Source organism: Mus caroli, unplaced genomic scaffold, assembly GCF_978045245.1.
Source record: "Mus caroli unplaced genomic scaffold, Mus_caroli_1 scaffold_8, whole genome shotgun sequence".
Taxonomy (NCBI): Eukaryota; Metazoa; Chordata; class Mammalia; order Rodentia; family Muridae; genus Mus; species Mus caroli.
In genome coordinates this window covers 87,429,013-87,439,866 of record NW_028227263.1, presented here as the reverse complement: position 1 = coordinate 87,439,866, position 10,854 = coordinate 87,429,013, and the positions used below count along the sequence as shown (strand labels likewise).

General features: G+C 48.0%; 5 non-coding genes across 5 annotated transcripts; all 5 read right to left on the bottom strand.

The window, feature by feature from the left end:
* On the bottom strand, positions 1 to 94 carry LOC147003098 (small nucleolar RNA SNORD116). Its single transcript, XR_015048330.1, has one exon. It is a non-coding gene; the product is annotated as a small nucleolar RNA SNORD116 (small nucleolar RNA).
* A 2,472-nt stretch (positions 95 to 2,566) lies between these two features.
* LOC147003097 (small nucleolar RNA SNORD116) lies at positions 2,567 to 2,660 on the bottom strand. Its single transcript, XR_015048296.1, has one exon. It is a non-coding gene; the product is annotated as a small nucleolar RNA SNORD116 (small nucleolar RNA).
* A 2,514-nt stretch (positions 2,661 to 5,174) lies between these two features.
* Positions 5,175 to 5,268, bottom strand: LOC147003096 (small nucleolar RNA SNORD116). Its single transcript, XR_015048334.1, has one exon. It is a non-coding gene; the product is annotated as a small nucleolar RNA SNORD116 (small nucleolar RNA).
* Positions 5,269 to 7,666: 2,398 nt separating this feature from the next.
* Positions 7,667 to 7,760, bottom strand: LOC147003095 (small nucleolar RNA SNORD116). The gene has a single exon (XR_015048295.1). It is a non-coding gene; the product is annotated as a small nucleolar RNA SNORD116 (small nucleolar RNA).
* Positions 7,761 to 10,214: 2,454 nt separating this feature from the next.
* On the bottom strand, positions 10,215 to 10,308 carry LOC147003094 (small nucleolar RNA SNORD116). The gene has a single exon (XR_015048344.1). It is a non-coding gene; the product is annotated as a small nucleolar RNA SNORD116 (small nucleolar RNA).
* Positions 10,309 to 10,854: the final 546 nt, after the last annotated feature.

The following is a 10,854-nucleotide window of genomic DNA, read 5'->3' as shown; positions in this document are numbered from 1 at the left end:
GGACCTCAGTCCCGATGAGAGTGGCAGTACAGAATTTTCACTCATTTTGTTCAGCTTTTCCAAGGAATGTTTGACTGGGAATCATCATAGATCCAAGCACATGGAGTGCATTGCACAAAGTGGTTCAGGTACTCTGGAATGCTCTGGCTTTGGGGAGAGCAAGGGACTGCAAGACATTGCCATACACTGCCAGGGGTCAATGGGCCGAAGCTCCAAACCTGGGAGAAACCAGAGGCCCTAAGCATGCTCCATATCCCGAAGGGACTGGACGTACAGATGGCAGCAGTTCCCTGCTCCTCCAAGACCAGGACACCTTGAATACATGCAGCAATTCCCATGTTCCTTACCTTTTAACTCAGGTGAACTAGGGCAAGTCAGCCACACCACAACTCTTTGCTGGAGACTCAGTTGGAAGACATCAACACTCAGCCAAAGTTGTGGGGCCATTTCCTCTGTATGTTGCCCATGGACCATGCTGGAAAGGGAATGCAACCCTGTGAAGACAGCACAGAGAACATGCTACCATTACAGTGGGACCCATGCAAAACCAGATGGATTATGGGCTTACCATGTACTATGGGCTTGTCATAGCTCACAGGCACCCTCAACACTCCTGCTCTTACCAACCTCTTCACACTGCCCTTCCAGATCTCCTTTGCTTTTACTCTCAGGCCTTGGATGTGAACATGCCATGCCCTTGGCTCTCAGTGCTTGCTGGGTCCTCAGCTCACTCTAAGGACTTAAGGATGATATGTGAGTTGAAATACAGCTACTCAACACTTTCCCTAAAGTCCAGGCCATCAACTACCTCCACCAGTGTCCTGAGAATGTTCTCAAGGGAATGAGAGCATCTCTCCAAGCATCCAGTCCGAAACAGCTAATAACAAGGCCAATCACTGGTCCACTTGGCTATGCTGAGGAACAATTTGGATGCAGCTCTGAATAAGTTCTCCAGCAAAATTGGGCCTCATTGGATATCTAAGCCAACTAATTTTGATCCTTCCATCATGGCTCCAGTCCTTCTCTGATCAATACATCTGGATCTTTGCATGAGGCAAAGTCAAACTCCTCTGAGGCTTCAAAATTCCAGCTCCTGGGTAGCAAGCTTAATTGGGACCAGAAGATAACACTTCTCTCTCTCTCTCTCTCTCTCTCTGCCTCTCTCTCTCTCTCTCTCTCTCTCTCTCTCTCTCTCTCTCTCTCTCTCTCTCTTTCTCTCTCTCTCTCTCTCCCCCTCTTTCAGTCTTTTACCCCTTGACTTTTCCTTGCCCATGGAAGCTAGTACCTATTTTTATCCACCTGTCTAGAGCTCATTTAGTCTGTTGTGAAGACTTCCTCCTATCTCAAGAGATTGCTTTTGGCCATCCACCCTGCATTGATCTCTTCCTGGGAAAACTTCTCACACCATCCTATACAGCTTCCCACACTGAGGCTCAAAAATCCCATTGTGCTGAACTATCCCATGCCAGGATACCACGTGAATGGAATCATCTTAGTGTATCAAATTCACTCTTCATCCAAGAACTCATTTTCTCCTTGACATTTCCCATGTGCATGGGTCTAGGGTGGATTTGCAAAACACCATGTGCCCCATTGCAACCTCCTTCCTATGCACATTAGCAACTTGTCTTTCCAGAAGATCATGCCCAAAAGTCGAAAAGAAAGGTCCCATGACACCTTGGTCTCTAATTTAGAGGGTCTCTCACCAAGATGTTTCTCCTAAGGCTGTGGATGCAAGAACTCTTCCTAGACTTTCCCTTTGACCTTGCCAAGGAGGCTGCCAAGAAAGTCCAAACATTCCAAGGATATCCCTTCAACAACTTCCAAAGCAACAGAACCTACCCAAGAGGAGATTCCTACAAATGTTCTTTCAAAAAACCTATTGAGACACAGGTCTGTAAGTCTCATGCTTCCACCGAGTCCCTCAAAGTGCTATCAGTCCTGGTACACAGGTAAGTGTTTAAATGTGGTGCAATCTGACCAGTGAGGTGCCTGTCACCACCTCCATTGCTTAGCTCCTTCTCTATTTCCAAGGCAATTGCCCGAGAATCTTACAAGCCACCAGGGACACAGAGGCTTCTGTTCACCACCTGAACAGACCACAGTCACATTGTCTCAGTTACCTGCTACTGGGTCAAGCTACAATCTACCTGCAGCCTGAAATCTATTGACTCTCTAAAGCAATGCAACAGGGTTAAAATTCATATCAGGGCTTCTGAGAAGCCTGAATCCACTGCCAGAAATTACCATGTGAAGAACCAAACTTTGGTGCCACTGCCACTGCTACTTTTGCCTCACAGTCTACTTTCCACAATGGCTTGGGCCCTATCCTTGGACCTAGCACGACTCCCTACTGAGTATCTGCCAAGCATCTCCTCAACAGCAAAGTGAGCATGCCACCTGAGCTTTAGGAGCTGCTGTGTCCTACGCCATGCTTTTTGGCAGAGTAGGGCAAGCACACACCTGTCTCTGCAGACTCTGGCTAGAGCCCGAAGAAGTCAAGAACAATGGAGTGGATGGGCAGCCTGTGCCTGACGCCCATAGCACCTGGGAGACCCAAGATGCTGGACCTCAGTCCCGATGAGAGTGGCGGTACAGAATTTTCACTCATTTTGTTCAGCTTTTCCAAGGAATGTTTGACTGGGAATCATCATAGATCCAAGCACATTGGACTGCATTGCACAAAGTGATTCCAGTACTCTGGAATGCTCTGCCTTTGGGGAGAGCAAGGACTGCAAGACATTGCCCATACACTGCCAGGGGACAATGGGCCGAAGCTCCAAACCTGGGAGAAACCAGAGGCCCTAAGCATGCTCCATATCCCGAAGGGACTGGATGTATAGATGGCAGCAGTTCCCTGCTCCTCCAAGACCAGGACACCTAGAATACATGCAGCAATTCCCATGTTCCTTACCTTTTAACTCAGGTGAACTAGGGCAAGTCAGCCACACCACAACTCTTTGCTGGAGACTCAGTTGGAAGACATCAACACTCAGCCAAAGTTGTGGGGCCATTTCCTCTATATGTTGCCATGGACCATGCTGGAAAGGGAATGCAACCCTGTGAAGACAGCACAGAGAACATGCTACCATTACAGTGGGACCCATGCAAAACCAGATGGATTATGGGCTTACCATGTACTATGGGCTTGTCATAGCTCACAGGCACCCTCAACACTCCTGCTCTTACCAACCTCTTCACACTGCCCTTCCAGATCTCCTTTGCTTTTACTCTCAGGCCTTGGATGTGAACATGCCATGCCCTTGGCTCTCAGTGCTTGCTGGGTCCTCAGCTCACTCTAAGGACTTAAGGATGATATGTGAGTTGAAATACAGCTACTCAACACTTTCCCTAATGTCCAGGCCATCAACTACCTCCACCAGTGTCCTGAGAATGTTCTCAAGGGAATGAGAGCATCTCTCCAAGCATCCAGTCCGAAACAGCTAATAACAAGGCCAATCACTGGTCCACTTGGCTATGCTGAGGAACAATGAGGATGCAGCTCTGAATAAGTTCTCCAGCAAAATTGGGCCTCATTGGATATCTAAGCCAACTAATTTTGATCCTTTCATCATGGCTCCAGTCCTTCTCTGATCAATACATCTGGGTCTTTGCATGAGGCAAAGTCAAACTCCTCTGAGGCTTCAAAATTCCAGCTCCTGGGTAGCAAGCTTAATTGGGCCCAGAAGATAACACCTCTCTCTCTCTCTCTCTCTCTCTCTCTCTCTCTCTCTCTCTCTCTCTCTCTCTCTCTCTCTCTCTCTCTCTCTCTCTCTCTCTCTCTCTCTCTCTCTCTCTCTCTCTCTCTCTCTCTCTCTCTCTCTCTCTCTCTCTCTCTCTCCCCCTCTCTCATCTTTTACCCCTTGACTTTTCCTTGCCCATGGAATCTAGTACCTATTACTGTCCACCTGTCCAGTGCTCATTTAGTCTGTTGTGAAGACTTCCTCCTATCTCAAGAGATTGCTTTTGGCCATCCACCCTGCATTGATCTCTTCCTGGGAAAACTTCTCACACCATCCTGTACAGCTTCCCACACTGAAGCTCAAAAATCCCATTGTGCTGAACTATCCCAGGCCAGGATACCAAGTTAATGGAATCATCTTAGTGTATCAAATTGACTCTGCATCCAAGAACTCATTTTCTCCTTGACATTTCTCGTGAGCATGGGTCTAGGGTGGATTTGCAAAACACCATGTGCCCCATTGCAACCTCCTTCCTATGCACATTAGCAACTTGTCTTTCCAGAAGATCATGCCCAAAAGTCGAAAAGAAAGGTCCCATGACACCTTGGTCTCTAATTTAGAGGGTCTCTCACCAAAATGTTTCTCCAAAGGCTGAGGATGCAAGAACTCTTCCTAGACTTTCCCTTTGACCTTGCCAAGGAGGCTGCCAAGAAAGTCCAAACATTCCAAGGATATCCCTTCAACAACTTCCAAAGCAACAGAACCTACCCAAGAGGAGATTACTACAAATGTACTTTCAAAAACCTATTGAGACACAGGTCTGTAAGTCTCATGCTTCCACCGAGTCCATCAAAGTGCTATCAGTCCTGGTACACAGGTAAGTGTTTAAATGTGGTGCAATCTGACCAGTGAGGTGCCTGTCACCACCTCCATTGCTTAGCTCCTTCTCTATTTCCAAGGCAATTGCCTGAGAATCTTACAAGCCACCAGGGACACAGAGGCTTCTGTTCACCACCTGAACAGACCACAGTCACATTGTCTCAGTTACCTGCTACTGGGTCAAGCTACAATCTACCTGCAGCCTGAAATCTATTGAATCTCTAAAGCAATGCAACATGGTTAAAATTCATATCAGGGCTTCTGAGAAGCCTGAATCCACTGCCAGATATTACCATGTGAAGAACCAAACTTTGGTGCCACTGCCACTGCTACTTTTGCCTCACAGTCTACTTTCCACAATGGCTTGGGCCCTATCCTTGGACCTAGCACGACTCCCTACTGAGTATCTGCCAAGCATCTCCTCAACAGCAAAGTGAGCAAGCCACCTGAGCTTTAGGAGCTGCTGTGTCCTACACCATGCTTTTTGGCAGAGTAGGGCAAGCACACACCTGTCTCTGCAGACTCTGGCTAGAGCCCGAAGAAGTCAAGAACAATGGAGTGGATGGGCAGCCTGTGCCTGACGCCCATAGCACCTGGGAGACCAGAGATGCTGGACCTCAGTCCAGATGAGAGTGGCGGTACAGAATTTTCACTCATTTTGTTCAGCTTTTCCAAGGAATGTTTGACTGGGAATCATCATAGATCCAAGCACATTGGACTGCATTGCACAAAGTGGTTCCAGTACTCTGGAATGCTCTGGCTTTGGGGAGAGCAAGGACTGCAAGACATTGCCCATACACTGCCAGGGGACAATGGGCCGAAGCTCCAAACCTGGGAGAAACCAGAGGCCCTAAGCATGCTCCATATCCCGAAGGGACTGGATGTATAGATGGCAGCAGTTCCCTGCTCCTCCAAGACCAGGACACCTAGAATACATGCAGCAATTCCCATGTTCCTTACCTTTTAACTCAGGTGAACTAGGGCAAGTCAGCCACACCACAACTCTTTGCTGGAGACTCAGTTGGAAGACATCAACACTCAGCCAAAGTTGTGGGGCCATTTCCTCTATATGTTGCCATGGACCATGCTGGAAAGGGAATGCAACCCTGTGAAGACAGCACAGAGAACATGCTACCATTACAGTGGGACCCATGCAAAACCAGATGGATTATGGGCTTACCATGTACTATGGGCTTGTCATAGCTCACAGGCACCCTCAACACTCCTGCTCTTACCAACCTCTTCACACTGCCCTTCCAGATCTCCTTTGCTTTTACTCTCAGGCCTTGGATGTGAACATGCCATGCCCTTGGCTCTCAGTGCTTGCTGGGTCCTCAGCTCACTCTAAGGACTTAAGGGTGATATGTGAGTTGAAATACAGCTACTCAACACTTTCCCTAATGTCCAGGCCATCAACTACCTCCAACAGTGTCCTGAGAATGTTCTCAAGGGAATGAGAGCATCTCTCCAAGCATCCAGTCCGAAACAGCTAATAACAAGGCCAATCACTGGTCCACTTGGCTATGCTGAGGAACAATGAGGATGCAGCTCTGAATAAGTTCTCCAGCAAAATTGGGCCTCATTGGATATCTAAGCCAACTAATTTTGATCCTTCCATCATGGCTCCAGTCCTTCTCTGATCAATACATCTGGGTCTTTGCATGAGGCAAAGTCAAACTCCTCTGAGGCTTCAAAATTCCAGCTCCTGGGTAGCAAGCTTAATTGGGCCCAGAAGATAACACCTCTCTCTCTCTCTCTCTCTCTCTCCCCCCCTCTCTCAGTCTTTTACCCCTTGACTTTTCCTTGCCCATGGAATCTAGTACCTATTTCTGTCCACCTGTCCAGTGCTCATTTAGTCTGTTGTGAAGACTTCCTCCTATCTCAAGAGATTGCTTTTGGCCATCCACCCTGCATTGATCTCTTCCTGGGAAAACTTCTCACACCATCCTATACAGCTTCCCACACTGAAGCTCAAAAATCCCATTGTGCTGAACTATCCCAGGCCAGGATACCACGTGAATGGAATCATCTTAGTGTATCAAATTGACTCTGCATCCAAGAACTCATTTTCTCCTTGACATTTCTCGTGAGCATGGGTCTAGGGTGGATTTGCAAAACACCATGTGCCCCATTGCAACCTCCTTCCTATGCACATTAGCAACTTGTCTTTCCAGAAGATCATGCCCAAAATTCGAAAAGAAATGTCCCATGACACCTTGGTCTCTAATTTAGAGGGTCTCTCACCAAAATGTTTCTCCTAAGGCTGTGGATGCAAGAACTCTTCCTAGACTTTCCCTTTGACCTTGCCAAGGAGGCTGCCAAGAAAGTCCAAACATTCCAAGGATATCCCTTCAACAACTTCCAAAGCAACAGAACCTACCCAAGAGGAGATTCCTACAAATGTTCTTTCAAAAAACCTATTGAGACACAGGTCTGTAAGTCTCATGCTTCCACCGAGTCCATCAAAGTGCTATCAGTCCTGGTACACAGGTAAGTGTTTAAATGTGGTGCAATCTGACCAGTGAGGTGCCTGTCACCACCTCCACTGCTTAGCTCCTTCTCTATTTCCAAGGCAATTGCCCGAGAATCTTACAAGCCACCAGGGACACAGAGGCTTCTGTTCACCACCTGAACAGACCACAGTCACATTGTCTCAGTTACCTGCTACTGGGTCAAGCTACAATCTACCTGCAGCCTGAAATCTATTGAATCTCTAAAGCAATGCAACATGGTTAAAATTCATATCAGGGCTTCTGAGAAGCCTGAATCCACTGCCAGATATTACCATGTGAAGAACCAAACTTTGGTGCCACTGCCACTGCTACTTTTGCCTCACAGTCTACTTTCCACAATGGCTTGGGCCCTATCCTTGGACCTAGCACGACTCCCTACTGAGTATCTGCCAAGCATCTCCTCAACAGCAAAGTGAGCAAGCCACCTGAGCTTTAGGAGCTGCTGTGTCCTATGCCATGCTTTTTGGCAGAGTAGGGCAAGCACTCACCTGTCTCTGCAGACTCTGGCTAGAGCCCGAAGAAGTCAAGAACAATGGAGTGGATGGGCAGCCTGTGCCTGACGCCCATAGCACCTGGGAGACCCAAGATGCTGGACCTCAGTCCCGATGAGAGTGGCGGTACAGAATTTTCACTCATTTTGTTCAGCTTTTCCAAGGAATGTTTGACTGGGAATCATCATAGATCCAAGCACATTGGACTGCATTGCACTAAGTGGTTCCAGTACTCTGGAATGCTCTGGCTTTGGGGAGAGCAAGGACTGCAAGACATTGCCCATACACTGCCAGGGGACAATGGGCCGAAGCTCCAAACCTGGGAGAAACCAGAGGCCCTAAGCATGCTCCATATCCCGAAGGGACTGGACGTACAGATGGCAGCAGTTCCCTGCTCGTCCAAGACCAGGACACCTAGAATACATGCAGCAATTCCCATGTTCCTTACCATTTAACTCAGGTGAACTAGGGCAAGTCAGCCACACCAAAACTCTTTGCTGGAGACTCAGTTGGAAGACATCAACACTCAGCCAAAGTTGTGGGGCCATTTCCTCTATATGTTGCCATGGACCATGCTGGACAGGGAATGCAACCCTGTGAAGACAGCACAGAGAACATGCTACCATTACAGTGGGACCCATGCAAAACCAGATGGATTATGGGCTTACCATGTACTATGGGCTTGTCATAGCTCACAGGCACCCTCAACACTCCTGCTCTTACCAACCTCTTCACACTGCCCTTCCAGATCTCCTTTGCTTTTACTCTCAGGCCTTGGATGTGAACATGCCATGCCCTTGGCTCTCAGTGCTTGCTGGGTCCTCAGCTCACTCTAAGGACTTAAGGATGATATGTGAGCTGAAATACAGCTACTCAACACTTTCCCTAAAGTCCAGGCCATCAACTACCTCCACCAGTGTCCTGAGAATGTTCTCAAGGGAAAGAGAGCATCTCTCCAAGCATCCAGTCCGAAACAGCTAATAACAAGGCCTATCACTGGTCCACTTGGCTATGCTGAGGAACAATGAGGATGCAGCTCTGAATAAGTTCTCAGGCAAAATTGGGCCTCATTGGATATCTAACCAACTAATTTTGATCCTTTCATCATGGCTCCAGTCCTTCTCTGATCAATACATCTGGGTCTTTGCATGAGGCAAAGTCAAACTCCTCTGAGGCTTCAAAATTCCAGCTCCTGGGTAGCAAGCTTAATTGTGCCCAGAAGATAACGCTTCTCTCTCTCTCTCTCTCTCTCTCTCTCTCTCTCTCTCTCTCTCTCTCTCTCTCTCTCTCTCTCTCTCTCTCTCTCTCTCTCCCCCTCTCTCAGTCTTTTACCCCTTGACTTTTCCTTGCCCTTTGGAAGCTAGTACCTATTTCTGTCCACCTCTCCGTTGCTCATTTAGTCTGTTGTGAAGACTTCCTCCTATCTCAAAAGATTGCTTTTGGCCATCCACCCTGCATTGATCTCTTCCTGGGAAAACTTCTCACACCATCCTGTACAGCTTCCCACACTGAAGCTCAAAAATCCCATTGTGCTGAACTATCCCAGGCCAGGATACTACGTGAATGGAATCATCTTAGTGTATCAAATTCACTCTGCATCCAAGAACTCATTTTCTCCTTGACATTTCCCGTGAGCATGGGTCTAGGGTGGATTTGCAAAACACCATGTGCCCCATTGCAACCTCCTTCCTATGCACATTAGCAACTTGTCTTTCCAGAAGATCTTGCCCAAAAGTCGAAAAGAAAGGTCCCATGACACCTTGGTCTCTAATTTAGAGGATCTCTCACCAAGATGTTTCTCATAAGGCTGTGGATGCAAGAACTCTTCCTAGACTTTCCCTTTGACCTTGCCAAGGAGGCTGCCAAGAAAGTCCAAACATTCCAAGGATATCCCTTCAACAACTTCCAAAGCAACAGAACCTACCCAAGAGGAGATTCCTACAAATGTTCTTTCAAAAAACCTATTGAGACACAGGTCTGTAAGTCTCATGCTTCCACCGAGTCCATCAAAGTGCTATCAGTCCTGGTACACAGGTAAGTGTTTAAATGTGGTGCAATCTGACCAGTGAGGTGCCTGTCACCACCTCCATTGCTTAGCTCCTTCTCTATTTCCAAGGCAATTGCCCGAGAATCTTACAAGCCACCAGGGACACAGAGGCTTCTGTTCACCACCTGAACAGACCATATTCACATTGTCTCAGTTACCTGCTACTGGGTCAAGCTACAATCTACCTGCAGCCTGAAATCTATTGACTCTCTAAAGCAATGCAACAGGGTTAAAATTCATATCAGGGCTTCTGAGAAGCCTGAATCCACTGCCAGATATTACCATGTGAAGAACCAAACTTTGGTGCCACTGCCACTGCTACTTTTGCCTCACAGTCTACTTTCCACAATGGCTTGGGCCCTATCCTTGGACCTAGCACGACTCCCTACTGAGTATCTGCCAAGCATCTCCTCAACAGCAAAGTGAGCATGCCACCTGAGCTTTAGGAGCTGCTGTGTCCTACGCCATGCTTTTTGGCAGAGTAGGGCAAGCACACACCTGTCTCTGCAGACTCTGGCTAGAGCCCGAAGAAGTCAAGAACAATGGAGTGGATGGGCAGCCTGTGCCTGACGCCCGTAGCACCTGGGAGACCCAAGATGCTGGACCTCAGTCCCGATGAGAGTGGCGGTACAGAATTTTCACTCATTTTGTTCAGCTTTTCCAAGGAATGTTTGACTGGGAATCACCATAGATCCAAGCACATTGGAGTGCATTGCACAAAGTGGTTCCGGTACTCTGGAATGCTCTGGCTTTGGGGAGAGCAAGGGACTGCAAGACATTGCCCATACACTGCCAGGGGACAATGGGCCGAAGCTCCAAACCTGGGAGAAACCAGAGGCCCTAAGCATGCTCCATATCCCGAAGGGACTGGACGTACAGATGGCAGCAGTTCCCTGCTCCTCCAAGACCAGGACACCTAGAATACATGCAGCAATTCCCATGATCCTTACCTTTTAACTCAGGTGAACTAGGGCAAGTCAGCCACACCACAACTCTTTGCTGGAGACTCGGTTGGAAGACATCAACACTCAGCCAAAGTTGTGGGGCCATTTCCTCTATATGTTGCCATGGACCATGCTGGACAGGGAATGCAACCCTGTGAAGACAGCACAGAGAACATGCTACCATTACAGTGGGACCCATGCAAAACCAGATGGATTATGGGCTTACCATGTACTATGGGCTTGTCATAGCTCACAGGCACCCTCAACACTCCTGCTCTTACCAACCTCTTCACACTG